This window comes from Vicugna pacos, unplaced genomic scaffold, assembly GCF_048564905.1.
Source record: "Vicugna pacos unplaced genomic scaffold, VicPac4 scaffold_21, whole genome shotgun sequence".
Classification (NCBI taxonomy): domain Eukaryota; kingdom Metazoa; phylum Chordata; class Mammalia; order Artiodactyla; family Camelidae; genus Vicugna; species Vicugna pacos.
This window is the reverse complement of record NW_027328742.1, coordinates 21,789,168-21,804,107: the sequence shown is the minus strand read 5'-3', so window position 1 is coordinate 21,804,107 and position 14,940 is coordinate 21,789,168. Positions and strand designations below refer to the sequence as shown.

Below are 14,940 nucleotides of genomic sequence, written 5' to 3'. Positions count from 1 at the left end.
TTCTCTTGCTGCCTCTGATTTTTCCAAGTTTTCTGTTGCATCTATAAATATTTTTTCTGAGTATCCTATTTATTTTATTTTCTAATTATGATTTATTTCATTTTTTTAAATTGAAGTGTAATCAGTTTACAATGCTGTGTCGCTTTCTGGTGTCCAGCAGAACATTTCAGCCATACACATACAGACATATACTCCATGTCATGTTCTTTTTCACCGTAAGTTACTACAGGATATTGAATACAGTTCCCTGTGCTCTACAGTAGGAACTTGTTGTTTCTGTGTTTTATGTACAGTAGTAGTATCTGCAAACCTCAAACTCCCTGTTTATCACTCCTCGCCCCCTTTCCTCCTTGGTAGCCATAAGTTTGTATTTTATTTCTGTGGGTCTGTTTCTGTTTTGTAAATAGGTTTGTGTTGTATTTTAGGTTCCACATATAAGTGATATCATGAGACATCTCTTTCTCTTTCTGACTTACTTCACTTAGTATGATCATTTCCAGGTCCATCCATGTTGCTGCAAATGGCATTATTTTATTTTTGTTTATGGCTGAGTAGTATTCCATTGTATAAATATCCCACAGCTTCTTTATCCAGTCATTTGTCGATGGACATTTAAGTTGCTTTAATGGGCAAGACTAATTTAAATTTTTTTTCATATTTTCTCAGAAATGGCAGAGAAAATTCAGTTATTATGCTCTGCAAACAAACCCCTTAAATTATTGGGGAATAATTGCTCTCTTTTCCCTTCCCTTCCCTTCCTTTCCTTTTCTTCACATTTAGCTGCCATCCCTGAATATAGGAGCAGGGTTTTTGTTTGTTTGTTTGTTTTTGCGGAAAGTGTCATGTCCTTGCATCCAGGAAGCACCTCTGCCTCTTCCTACAGATTTACTGCAGAACAATGGTCCCTCCTCTGGTCCCTGTTTTTTAGTGAAAAATTAACTTGAGGTTAAACACAAGTATATGTAGTTATTTTCAAAGAAAGAATCCTTCAGAGGAGCAGATTTGCCTTTTTTTTTTTTTTTAAGTTCAAATGGGAAAGGGGACTCTGACTTAAAGCAGAATCCTATGGGGAAAAAAGCTTAGTTTTACAAAGAGCAGCCGTCTGCTTGGCTTTATTGAGACGCCCCTGACGGTCCCCGGCCAGCAGAGCACCCAGCCACGGTCACAAATGGTTCTTTATGTGGCTGAAGAGCCTGATTACACAGACAAATGAAAAATTACTGCTGCAAATGCTACCTTCCCGAGTCCAAAAGAAGCAAAGATTTGCTGGCGCACAGTGCCGGTGTTGAGGGCTCGCCTGCCCCCTCTCCCGTGCGACCAGCGGCCACCAGGACCCCGGCCTCGCTCTGCTCCCAGGCAGGGGGTGTCAGGAGCCGTCAGGACACCCCCCTCACCGTGCGGTGTTGGCTGAGTCACCCCGTCCTCAGCCTCGGGGAATAGGGGCCGAGATCATGACGCTGGGGAGAAAGGAATGCCCGCCACCCGCCCGTGCCCTCTGCCCGGAGCCCGTGCCCTGAACTGCAGCGAACACACAGAAGAGGCTTTATTGGTTTCCTTATTCTTTGAAGAGCTAAGAAGCAGTAGAGGAAATGGTGAACAGCAGCATTTCAGAGCTCAACACACCAGCCCCTAGAGCAGAGCCACGCAGACGCGGGAAATGACAGACCACCGCTGCCCAGAGACGGCAAGGCTTTGTGGCCTGATCTGATGCAGAGACGTTGAGCGGGCAGGCCTGCATCATGTGCTTTGCTAGGTAGCGGCTGGAACGGCCCGCTTTCTTCTCTGACACGCCCACCTGTTTGTATCTGCGGGGCTAGGCGGGGGACTGGCACACTGAGCAGCAGCCCGTGAGCCAGAGCCAACCCCCCCTTACTACTGACCACACTTTTTTGCATCAGTGTCTCTAGAGAAAATGTCCTTTCACGTAGGTGAGGTCAAGTGGTTTGCCTAATTCTCTGCTACAGATTATACACTTTTTCTAAAGCACAGAGGATTTTGCGATGAGGTGAATTTCACTGGTGTAAATCCTTCAAATTCACAAATGTGATCTGGTTGCTTGGGGTGTCACCATCAGGTGGCCAGATCTGAAACAGAGTCCACTCCAGGAAGCCAAATCACACATTTTATTGAATGGCAACTAAAAATGACTGGCCTCTGGGATTTTGGTAGTGCAAATTGCACTTTTCAGGACTCTCAGTTATTGTCTTCAAATCTACTTCAAAAAGCCTATAGAGTTGAAATGTAATATTTCATTTCTGACACTTAATCTATGAGGATGACCTTGGAGATCTATCATGCCTTTAAAATAATTTACGTACATTCTCCAATGATTGTACTGTGCTGTGGGTGCCATCAAAATGCTTTGGGTTCTATAAATAGGTTCAATGGGAAAGTTAGAGCAAAACTTTTATGGTTGGGAGTGACTTCAGAACTAGAGTGAATCAGTAAAAGTAAGCAGTTAACTCAAGTGGTTAGTAGTACTCTCCAAGTGTCACTGACACGGGAACTCTGCCCTTTTCATCATCAGCCGAACACTTCGAATAGGATGTAATAGGAGGAGCGAGGGTTTTGGCCTCAGGCGAGCCTGACCTTCACTTCTCTCTCTGCCGCCCAGAGCCGTCTGGGTTGGGTCATCACTCTGAGCCCCAGTTTCTTCATCTTTAAAGCAGAGATTAAAAAATCGCTACCTCACAGAGAGGTTGCGAGGGCAAAATCAGACCCCTGGTACAGGAGCTGCTGCATCATTGGTAAAGCTAGCAACTTGTTTGCTCTCCAGGTAGGTCATGTGGACCAGAGTCAACCCACCGTGCACGCCCCAATTCTTTGTTAGGTACTATTCTGGGGACCACATCCAGGCGAACTGCCTACATTGGTCTCCAGACTACCTCGGGTTCAGTCGGTGGGTGGTTATTGCGTTCACCGAGGATGACTGGTGTTTTGGAGTATTCAGGGAACAGACAGAGCATAGACATTGACCAGGTGTTTAGCTTCTGCTGGAATGACTGCATCATTCACTTTAGGAGGTGACAACTGCCGTCACCTCAGAGCATAAAACTAATGACTCAGAGGAGAAGTCAAAACGCGCAGGTAGAATCTCCGCGCTCCTGAGCGCAGCCCAGCCGGTGCTTCTGGGCGTGCGGTCCCCTTTTGGCCATTCGTCGCGTAGGTTTTGGGCATGAGTCACTGAGGGTGTGTTTAGTAAAGAAAGATTAATGAGCGGGAGTGATCGTAGGACCAAGGACTGGAAAAAGCTGCAGAGGCCACCAGAAGACAATGAGATAAGATGAAAGAACTTGTCAGCATATCCAGATGTACACTCATCGGTCATAAGCCCACACCTGCATTCTGCCTTTTACGTCTGTAGCATTTAATGATGTCAACGCCCCTCATAGTCTTCTTATCTAAAAATGCCATCATCCCAAACTTCCCTCTCTTCTTAAGCGCCACATCATTTCCTTTCATGGACTTTACCTCTTCCTTCAGAAGTATCTCTGCAACCTTTCCAGTCTCACTGAGCCATTGCTGTGGGCCAGGACCCAAGCAAGGATCGTTCACAAAGGCTAACTGTTGGTTTCTTTGCTCTCCAGGCTCCCACACTAGCTCATCTGACACATAAATGCTTATTGAGCAATTACCAAGCACCAGGTTCTGTCCCAGATCTGAAAGCCTTCGGTGCCAATCAACAGAGGCAGAAAAGCCAAGAAGTGTTGACAATTCAATGAGATAAGTGCTGTACCAAAGACACATCACACGGTGCTTTGACTGTACAAAGAACGGTCCCCGAGTGTCCTGGGAAGACTATTCAGAGGTGATGAGTCACTTCGCTGAGTCATGAAGGGTGAGTATGTGAAACAGAAAAGGAGGAAGAATTTCAGGAAGAGGCGTGGGTCTGCTCAGAAAGCGCAAAACGTGGGAAGTGCAAAGCCGCTGGCCCAGCGAGGTCGCAGCGATGATCTAAGGAAGAGAGAGAGCGTGGTTTTCTCTTTCTGTCATCTCCCCACTGCTGCTCCTCGGGGTCAAGGGGGCGAGGACACAGTCTGGCGGGAGAACACATCCTCCTCACCGAAGGCGAACCCGCCTGATGTCGGCTGCTGGGAGAGGGACGGGGAGGAAGGCAGCGCGTGTCCCTGAAGGACTCAGGTTGGTGGTCTTCTCTGTGGACCGTCACCTCTCCCCTAGCGCTGACTGGCGCTCACTGCTTTCACAGGACAAGCGAGTGGGAGTTCCCGCTGATGGGAGCCGCGGACCGAAACAATGTTGCAGAGCCACTTTAAGGAAAAGGATGCAAAATTGGATGAGGAAGTGAATACCTACACAACATGAGAAGAGAAATCACAACAAATTATGACAATTAAAGAGCTGATGAAAACCGCAAACACGCTGGAATTCAGGGAAAATATGTAATTTTGTTCTCAACTGCTTAATACGCATTTATAACTTTTTTCTTCATTTTCTTGCTTCATAATCTTCAGTAATTTACATGACAATGACTTTGTATTTCATTTTTCAATATTGTAAGTTCTCTCAGTTTTTAAAAAATTATCGATAGCTTAGAAAAGCCTTCTTTAGCCTGATATTGCTAAAAACTGAATTGTTTTTAATAACATCTAGTACATCTGAGGGTAGTCATCTGCCTATTTTCCTTTAAATATGAGCTATAGTATTTGGTAGAAAAATTCTACACGTAGCTTCTGATTCCAAACATTTAAAACTGTTTCTCTACCACTATTCGTGTACCTTCTGTGATGAGTACGTAGGACACACTCATGTGATGACATGACCTCCGGCCCTCATGCCATCTGGACGCCTTCATGCCAGAACCTCGGGCGGATGAGGACACCGAGTGGTAGGAGTTTTCCTGGAGGTCATTCCTCTATGAGCAGGGCCAGCAACAACCCAGCTATGAATGCACGTGACTGAGGCCCATGGGAGTGCATCCCACCGACCCCAGGCTGTGTCTATTCCCAACTCCATTTCCTCTCGGCTACATCCCAACACCCCCCAACCTGGGACGAAAGATGACTGAAGGGAAACTGAAGTGGAAAAAGATGATGATGTCAAGAAGTCTTGGTTAGACATTTCTAGATTATCAGATTAAGATGGCAGAGTAGGCCCTTAAGCTCACCTCCTCTCATGAGCATAACAAAATCACAACCAACTGCCAAACAACCATTGATTAAAAACAACGACAACAACAACAAAAAACTGAAGAGGGGAGGGTAATAGCTCAGTGGTAGAGCGCATGCTTAACATGCATGAGGTCCTGGGTTCAATCCCCAGTGTCTCCATTAAAAACGAAGAAGGAAAAAAACAGGACTGGAACCTATCAAAGAAGATCTTCTGTATCTAGAGATATAAAGGAGGAAGAACTGCGAGGCAGTGAGGGGCACATTTGCCATATAGTCCAATCCCACAGCCCTGGGTGGGTGACCCACAAACTGAAGGGTAATTGTATTACAGAGGTTCTCCCACAGGAGTGAGACTTCTGAGCCCAGTGTCATGTCTTCAGCCTGGGAGGGGGTGGGGGGATCCACCAGCAGGAAGAGGAGCCCCCAGGGCATTTGGCTTTGCTGGCCAGCTGGGCTTAGCTGAAAGGGCTCCTCAGGACTGGGGGAAGCAGGGACTTCACTCTTGCAGGGCGCACAGAGGCTCTCATGCACGGCAGGACCAAGGGCAAGGGCAGTAACTTCACAGGCCCCTTGGCCAGACCTACCTGCTGGTCCTGGAGGGACTCCTGGGGAGGTGGGTGGTGGCTGTGGCTCATTCTGGGGACATAAAAGCTGGTGGTGGACTAGTGGGGAGTAGTCATCTGCATGAGCTCTCCTTGAGGCTAACACCTCACTTGGATCCTTGGCACCAGGACCTGGCTCCACCAAACAGCCTGTGGGCTCCAGTGCTGGGGTGCCTCAGGCCAAACAATGAGTGGGGCTCCACCCACCAGCAGACAGGCTGCCTAGAGACCTTCTGAGCCCACAGCTGCCTCTAGACATGCTGCTAGGCACGGCTCCGCCCACCAGAAGGCCAAGCGCCAGCTCTACCCACAAGTGGGCAGGCTCCGGCCCTTCCTGCCAGAAAGCCTGCACAAGCCTACAGGCCATCACCACTAGGGGACAGACGCCAGAAGCTAGAAAACTATGATCCCACAGCCTGTGGATTAAGTCCACAGACACAGGCAGGACTCTGCCTTGGAATCAGCTGGCCCCCAGCCCTCGGGTGATGAGAAGGGAGTGCACTGCTGGGAAGTACAGGTGGCTCCTACAGCGGGCCACTTCTCTAAGGTCAAGAAACATAATTAACCTGCCACACACATAAAAATGCAAATGGAAATTAAGACAAAATGAGGCAGCAGAGGAACATGTTCCAGACAAGGGAACAAGGTAAAATCCAGAAAGAAGAACTAAGTGAAGTGGAGCTGGGCAATCTATCCAAGAAGGGGCCCAGGATGGTGATTGTGAAGACAGTTAGAGACCTTGGGAGGAGAACGGATGCACAGAGTGAGAAGTTAGCACAAAGAGCTAGAAAATATAAGGAACAACCAGAGCTGAAGAATACAATAACTGAAATGAAAAATATACTAGAAGGAACCAACAGTAGACTAAATGAGGCAGAAGATCAGTGAGCTAGAAGGCAGAGCAGTGGAAATCAGTAACACAGAACAGAAAAAAGAAAAAGGAATGAAAAAAAATGACAGATTAAGAGACCTCTGGGTCAACATCAAACACATTAATATTTGCATTTTAGGGGTCCCAGAAGAAGAGAGAAAGGGCCTCAGAAAATATTTTTTAAACACTTTTTATTGAGTTATAGTCATTTTACAATGTTGTGTCAAATTCCAGTGAGAAAATATTTGATGAGATAATAGCTGAAAACTTCCCTGACTTGGGAAAGGAAACAGTCACCCAAGTCCAGAAGCACAGAGAGTGCTGTACAGGACTAACCCTGAGGAACACCCCTAGGCATATTGTGATTAAGATGGCAAAAATTAAAGATGAGCAGGGAATATTAAAAGAACAAGAGAAAGGCAAAATATATATAACCTGCTGATAACCTTGTGGGTGGATAACCCACAAGGTTATCAGCATTTTTCAGCAGAAAGTCTGCAGGCCAGAGGGAGTGACATGATGTATTTAAGGTGATGAAAAGGAGAAACTGACAACCAATGATGCTCTGCCCAGCAAGACTCTCATTCAAATGTGATGGAATTAGCAATAGCACAAAAATAGTGGGGGACCTTAACACCCCACTTACATCAATGGACGGACCATCCAAACAGAAAATCACTAAGGGAACACAGGCCTTAAATGACGCATTAGACCAGATGGACCTAAATGATGTCTAGAGAGCATTCCAGCCAAAAGCAGCAGAACACACACTCCTCTCAGGTGCACGTGGAACATTCTCCAGGTTGGATCGCATGCTGGGCCACAAAACAGGCCTCAGCAAACTTAAGAAAATGGAGATCATATCAAGCATCTTTTCCAACCACAAGGCTAAGAGATTAGAAATAAACAATACGCTACTAAACAACCAACGGACCACAGAAAAAATCTAAGAAGTAATAAAAACATACCTACAGACAAATCAAAAAGAAAACACGACAATCCAAAACTTACGGAACGCAGCAAAAGCAGTTCTAAGAAGGAAGTTTACAGCAATACAAGCTTAGCTCAGGAAATAAGAAAAATCTCAAATAAGCAACCTCACCTTCCACCTAAAGCTGCTAGAGAAGGAAGAACAAACAAAACCCAAAGTTAGTAGAAGGAAAGAAATCATCAAGATCAGAGCAGACATAAATAAAATAGAGCCTGCAAAACAATAGAAAAGGTCAGTGAAACTAAACACTGGCTTTCTGAAAAGATAAACAAAATTGATAAACCTTTAGCCAGACTCATCAAGAAACAGAGGGAGAGGGCTCAAATTAATCATACCAGAAATGACAGTGGAGAAGTTACAGCCGACCCCTCAGAAACACAAAGGATCAGAAGAGGCTGCAAGCATCAGTACATCAATCAAATGGACAACCCAGAAGAAATGGACAAATTCTTAGAAAGACACACGCTCCCGAAGACTGAGCTGGTAAGAAACAGAAAATACAAACAGACTGAGTGCCAGGAATGACGCTGTATCAGTCATTTAGAACCTCCCAGCCAGCAAGATCTCAGGGCCAGGCGGCTTCACAGGGGGATTCTACCAGGCACGTACACGAGAGTTAATGCCTGTCCTTCTGAAACAATCCCCCCCAAATTACAGGCCAGTATCACTTATGAACACAGATGCAAAATTCTCAACAAAATACTAGCAAACCGGAGCCAACGATGTATTGAAAGGATCAGACACCGTGATCAAGTGGGATTTGTCCCAGGGGTGCAAAGAGGTTTCAGTATCTGCAAATCACTCAGTGTGATGCACCACATTATCACACTGAAGAATAAAAGCCACATTATCTCAACAGGCATAGAGAAAGTTTTTGATCAAATTCAACATTCACTTATGATTAAAAACTCTCCAGAAGGCAGGTGTAGAGGGAACGTGCCTCAACATGATAAAGGCCACGTATGACAAACCCACGGCCAACATCACACTCAGTGGTGAGAAGCTGAAAGCATTTCCTTGAAGATCAGTAACAAGTCAGGAATGTCCACTCTCACTACTTTTATTCAACATAGTTTCGGAAGTCCTGGCCACAGCAATCAGAGAAGAAAAGAATGTAAGAGGGATCCAAGTTGAAAGGAAAAAGTGAAACGGTCCTATTTGCAGATGACTTGACACTATACACAGAAAATCCGGAGGACGCTGCCAGGAACCACCAGCGCTCATCAGTGAATTCGGTAGAGGTGCAGGACACAAAATTAATACACATACATATACACATAGAACTTAAAGAGCTCAGCAGGGCCACCGGCCCATATAGCACCTTTGTCCAAGTCAGAAAGACAGAATCCCTGTCCCCAAGATATTTTATTTTTGCCTGGCATTAATTGTTGTAATATGCTAAATGACTTCGAACCAGACTCTTTACTGCCACCTGCTGGGAAAATATTAAAATCAATATGCAAATCAATAAACGGCTCATGACCTTTTGGGGCCCTGAACTGAGGCTGAAAACATACTTTTTTCCTTGTTTTAGTTTAGATTTTAATAAAGTTTAAATTTTACTTTTAAGAAATGTGACATCATCACATGAGGAACTTAATGAGCGCCAAGACCTTTGTTTCTGTGAGTTTGTCTCGGCAGAGGGTAGTCTGTTGACAGAACACGGTATTTTCGTAAGTTAGAAGTCTTAGATGTGCTTTTACCGTTTTAGGATAAAAAAGCCCAAGTCTCAGATTAGTAACTGAACAATGCCTGATTTTAGACACGTGTAAATACTAAGTGGTCAGATTTGCATTAGGCATTACAAGGCCACTCTTTGTATGTCTCACCAACATGGGGTGGATCCAAGTTTGGGTGAACTTGATACTTACATGCTTTTGGAAAATTTAAATAGAAATGTACAAAATTATCAATATATAGTCAAATGCAAAAGTGGGTACGTGTCCAGAATGAGTAAAGAAACTACAAGAAATAAAAATGACAAATACCATAAATATCACAAAATCCAGACAAGTAACAATATTTTTTATTAATTAACTGCTTGCATACTCTTGGTTTTCCTCTTGTAATGACAAACATTTTGCTGTAATTCTAGTAGAGAAAATAGAAAACGAATTCAGTCTCTTTTCCCTACAGTTGATAAACCCTGGTTTCTGATTATTGTCAGATGGAATGCGGAAAGCATGGCATTTCACAAACATTCGTGCTGTGTGTAGCACCCCTACGGGTCTGTGCTCTGCAAACCAAAGGAGTTCTTATTGATTCTATTTCATTTGATTCCCCCATCAAAAAAGAAAAAAAAATAGCACAGTGCTTTGTAATTTATATGCTTCGTTATCAAATGGTAAAGAGAAGCTCCATTGTTCTCTTTTGAGTGGAGACCCAGCGCCCTGCCTACAGGTGTGCTCACGTGAGGGCTGCTGAGAAATTTCTGCAGATTAGCTTCTGCCTTGAATGCTTCACCCCTTGTTTCCGCCTCACTTTTCACTGCCCACGCACCTCTAGGACGGCTTGCCAAAACTCACACCATGTGGGGTATCTGTTCATGCCCTTCTGTGTTACAGAGTTCAACGAACAGGCAGAGGGAGTCCTGAAAGTCATTCCTACACAGGCACCGTTGGCGGCGAGTCAGCTCTCCACGGAGGTGCCTGGGAACCCACACGCACATCTGGCTTCTCCACGACACATCACCTGGCCCACTGCGCTGGCAGCAAGCAAGCCTTATGTGGACCGGATTCGACGAGCAGGCGGTAGTAAGTACTTTCAAAGCCTGAGTGAAACAAGGTGGAGGAGAGGGTGGAACTCCACAAAAACTCGGGGTCCTGCCATCTCAGGGAAGTCTGCGGGTTTGGAGCCTGCCGCTCTGCCCTCCCCACGGTGGGAAACGCCTGGCTGCGCCTCGCACCGCCGACGACACTACGGATCATGTCTGAATGCACTGCTTCGACCCACCTGAAGGGGCGCCCGCCTGGCTGCCCGACCTGAGCAGACTGGGGAAGCCTCGAGCTCCGCCGGTTCGCGGCCCCGGTTCTCAGAGGGACGTGCTCCCCGCGGGGCGCCGCGCTGAGCTGGACGGGGAGACCCGCCCGCGGCCACGCCAGGCTCCCGACGCACCGCACCGACAGGCCGTGGGAAACGGGTTAATTTTCCGGCTAAGTGATTGCACCTGATTACCAAGGACTCGGGCTACTGCTACAACGCGGGTGGGGGGGGGCGACGAGGACAACCGGGGCCCAGGGGACTCTCGGGGCGTCTTTAGCGCTTCCGCACCCAAGCAAAGGGTGATGGAAACCTTCACCAACAAACACACAAAAACAACAACAAAGGACGGGGCAATGGAGTGCTCAGACCCTCATGCGGTGAAGGGACGCGTCACCCCGCAGGTGAAGGACCAGAGCAGCTGAGGGGCGTTAGGGTGGGGAACGAAGGAAGCAGCCCGGGCGGCCGCTGCCTTGGGGCCCCGCACAGACACGCTGGCCGCAGCAGCCTCCCGCAGTTCCCCTTCTTCACATGGCAGCTTTATCTGCACGTCCGTGCCATTTTCTCCTTTTTTCTCCTTCCCATTTTTATTTCATATCCAGGTTGCTGGATGTTCATTTTCCAGTCGAGTCTGAAGACTCAGCTGAAGGTGGTAGCGTTTGCGCTGGGAGGGGACTGAGCACGGGGAGTAGCGAATAAACGCGACAGTGGATACAGTGACTGCTGGGACCGTCATTCTCATTCGGGGGAAGGGATCTGTCATGAGGTCGATCGCTCCTTTTAGGTGGAGATAGGAAGTTGTTCCGTTGCTGTACACGAGTTCAAGTGCGTGTACAAAGGAAAGCGCACATGGAGGCTCGGCAGCCGAAGGGGTGGACCGTGCTAGTTATCAGTTTATCACTTCTCAGTTCCAAACTCATTGCCTGCTCTATACGAATGGATCATGGATCCGGGCCCCTTATTTATATTTTTATCTTTGCCAGCTGGTGCAATGTTACGCTTTGTCATTAGAGGACGCTGGAGAGACATCACAGGACAGAAGGGCTTTGCTTCCTCCTTGGGTGGATTCCTTAGCGCTCAGCTCCTGCAGCTCAGAGACCTCGCCATGCCGGCTCCTGCAGCCTCTCCAGAAACAGCCTCCTGCGGTGCACAGGGCTCAGCAACACAAGCAGCTAGCGGCTTCTCCCGCCTGCACCCCCGGCGTGCTTCCAGCAGGATGCTGCCCCATAAACAGCCTTCCTGGCTCCCTGGAGGGCAGTTTCTTGCAGGATCCACAAACACAGCACCAAGATGCTTTCTCTGGACCTCAAGGAACCAGGGCCATGCCCTTTCCAGCAAGACGGGTCTCTGTTAAGGAAGGCCCTCCTCTGGGCACTTGATCTCAGCCCTGGGCATGGCTGTCCCTTATACCCGTCATCCCTGTGCTTTTTACATTCTCTCTCTCTCTCTCTCTCTTTTTTTTTTTTTTTTGCCAGCCAACCCCTTTTTGCTCCAATCTACGTTCACAGTTAACAATTCTTTATGTTAAGTCTTCCCACCTAAAATTACTGTGATTTTCATCTCCCGATTTGACTCACACCAATACTCCAAATTAAATGAATTCCCACCAAATGTAGTTTCATGCAGCCACTGTGGAAAACAGAGTGGAGATTCCTTAAAAAACTAAAAATAGGCTTACCCTATGATCCAGCAATCCCACTCCTGGGTGTATATCTGAAGAAAACTCTAATTTGAAGAGATCCATTCACCACAGTATTTATAGCAGCAGTATTTACAACAGCCAAGACATGGAAGCACCTAAATGTCCATCGACAGATGGTTGGATAAAGGAAATGTTGTGTACACACACACACACACACACACACACACACACACACACACACACACACACAGGAATACTATGCAGCCATGAAAAAGAATGAAATCATGCCATTTGCAGGAATGTGGATGGACCCAGAGATTGTTGTACTAAGTGAAGTAGGTCAGATAGAGAAAGAGAAAGACAAATGTTGTATGATATCACTTACATGTGGAATCTAAACAAATGATACAAATGAACTTATTTACAAAACAGAAATAGACTCAGACACATAGAAAATAAACTTAAAGTTACTGGGGGAGAAAGGACAGGGGCTGGAGGGATAAACTGGGCGTTTGGGATTTGCAGATACACACTACTATATATAACATGGATAAACAACAAGGTCCTACTGTACAGCACAGGGGACTATACTCAATACCTTGTAATGGCCTATAATGAAAAGAATATAAAAAGGAATATATATATATGTACAACTGAATCATCATGTTGTGCACAAGAAATTAACACAACACGGTGAACTGACTATACTTCAGTAAAAAAATAAAATAGAAAGGTTAATGTGCCCCCACCTCTGCATCCCCTCAGCTGTACCCCAGAGAAGCACACAGCTCCACCACGGCATCTGACAGGAAGGGGGGACCCACTGGTGTAGGAGATGATCAGACTTTTACCCCATTATGTTTAAAACAGCTAGCTTTTGTGAATTTTGCAAGATTATATGACCCTGTGAACACACTTCTGAGTCACCACCCCGGCCCTCGGAAGGGTCCGTGCAGGGAGGGGTCCCTAATCCTGGGCTTCACGATAAATCTAAAGCTGTATGTATAACCATCTTTGTCAGTGGATTTCACCCCAGAAAGCATATATTTCTAATTTTCCTAAATATTTCATCCCTACCTCAGCCTTATGTCCCTTCTTCTCCTCTGTTTATTGAATTGGGTTTGATCTTTTCCCATATGCTGAGTTCAACTGTCAACTTGCTGTAAGAAGATGCTGATGGTGTCCCCGTTAACTGCGCCAGGACATGACCTGTCATCGCAGAACTTGGTGACATCCTGGGGTCAGTGTGGTATTTCACCAAATCCCAGAAAAAAGTAAACGCTGCCCTTCCTGTTGCTCACCTACCACCCCCAGCACCGCTTACCCATGTCCCATTTTTTTCTGGATCTCCTCCGGTGAAGAAAATAGGAATTTTCATTTGAAAATTCTTGATCCTCAGTTTTATTTTTCCAAAGACGTAGGTTTTACTCCCAGGGTCTGTGAGCTGTAGTGGGCGCTCTTGAAAGGAATGTGTCCCGTCTGCTCCTGCCGTCAGTGGCCAGAATGTCAAATCTCTCTTGGGTTTGGAACATACCAGTTAGGAAGTTAAAGTTAGATTATCATTAACGGCTCACATGTTTTCTTGGGGGAAATGGAGGAAACGGTTACCATTAATTGATACATGTTTATACTTGGACATGAATTTATTTAAAAGTAAAATTTTGCCTACGAGACTTATTAGGTCTGAGAGTGGAGGAATTTATTAATTAAATGTGGAGCTTTTAGTGGGAATTGAAACCATCCTTGGTTGAAGTCTGTGCCTTCTCTCAGCCTACCATCTCCCAGCTACCCTGACGACTTTCATTCATCCTTCACCTCAACGATCCGGAACACAGGCTCCAACCTTTCTTCAGACTGTGGCTGAATCCAGCCGTTTCCCTCTCCACCCACTTGAGCAAGTTCAAACACTATCCTGACTTATAACATCTTTTATTCTCTAAGCCTGACATCAGCAAATGAAAAAAGAAGTTTCTTTGGGTCATGTTTATTAGTTACCAAAAATGCATGGATGTTGGCAATAGTTTTTATGAAAAGTACCTTCCTTAACTGTATTCACAGAATGATTGATTCCTGTGGAAATATCCAAATACAGTAAAATATAAAGTACTAGATTTTGTTGGATAAATTTTAAAATATTTTAAGGGTTAACTTTTCAGGGAGTCCAGACTCTCTGTTTTTTTAAAACTTCTTCTGTGTATTATGACCCAGAGACATTTAGATGACGACTCAGAAGTAAGCGTTTAGAAAAAAGGTTTGTTTTTAGTTGGCTTGCTTAAATGTTTTCCCAGTTTTTACTCCCAATCTAATTTCAAGAGGCTTTGCGGTCAAAAATTTCAGAAGTTGGGGACAGATCAGTGGTGTGAGACAAGAAATGCCACCTCCTTATATGGTGAAGCCATGTCAGACGCACAAGACCAGAACCGAACACAAAGGAAATGATTTATTTTATTACATAATGTTTCAGGTCTGGTTTTTGTTACCCTGCAGCTCAGAAAGGACTATGTTGATTTGACCAATGTAAATACATCAATGAAAACTTGAGAGGGAGTTTAAGGGATGGAGACCTTTTAATTAGGACTGTGTGCATGGTTTAAATTCTGAATAATTCCCTGCCACGTCACCAGTTACCGAGAAAGACAAACCACTACCTGTATGCATAGAAATGACCGCAAGTTTTGCTTCATTCAGGGAAAAAAAAAACCTGTGTTTTTAATTTTTACAAATCA

At 45.6% G+C, this 14,940-nt stretch overlaps 1 protein-coding gene and 1 non-coding gene across 2 annotated transcripts in view; both read left to right on the top strand.

Moving 5' to 3' along the window:
* The window catches only part of LOC140685386 (serine/threonine-protein kinase Nek7-like), a 106,390-nt gene extending 94,734 nt beyond the window's left edge, over window positions 1–11,656 (top strand). The window contains exons 9-10 of the transcript XR_012070071.1: window positions 10,158–10,346; window positions 11,556–11,656. The gene's annotated coding sequence lies outside the window, so the exon portion shown is untranslated. The remainder of the gene's footprint in view (window positions 1–10,157; window positions 10,347–11,555) is intronic.
* On the top strand, window positions 5,215–5,288 carry TRNAV-AAC (transfer RNA valine (anticodon AAC)). The gene has a single exon. It is a non-coding gene; the product is annotated as a tRNA-Val (tRNA).
* Window positions 11,657–14,940: the final 3,284 nt, after the last annotated feature.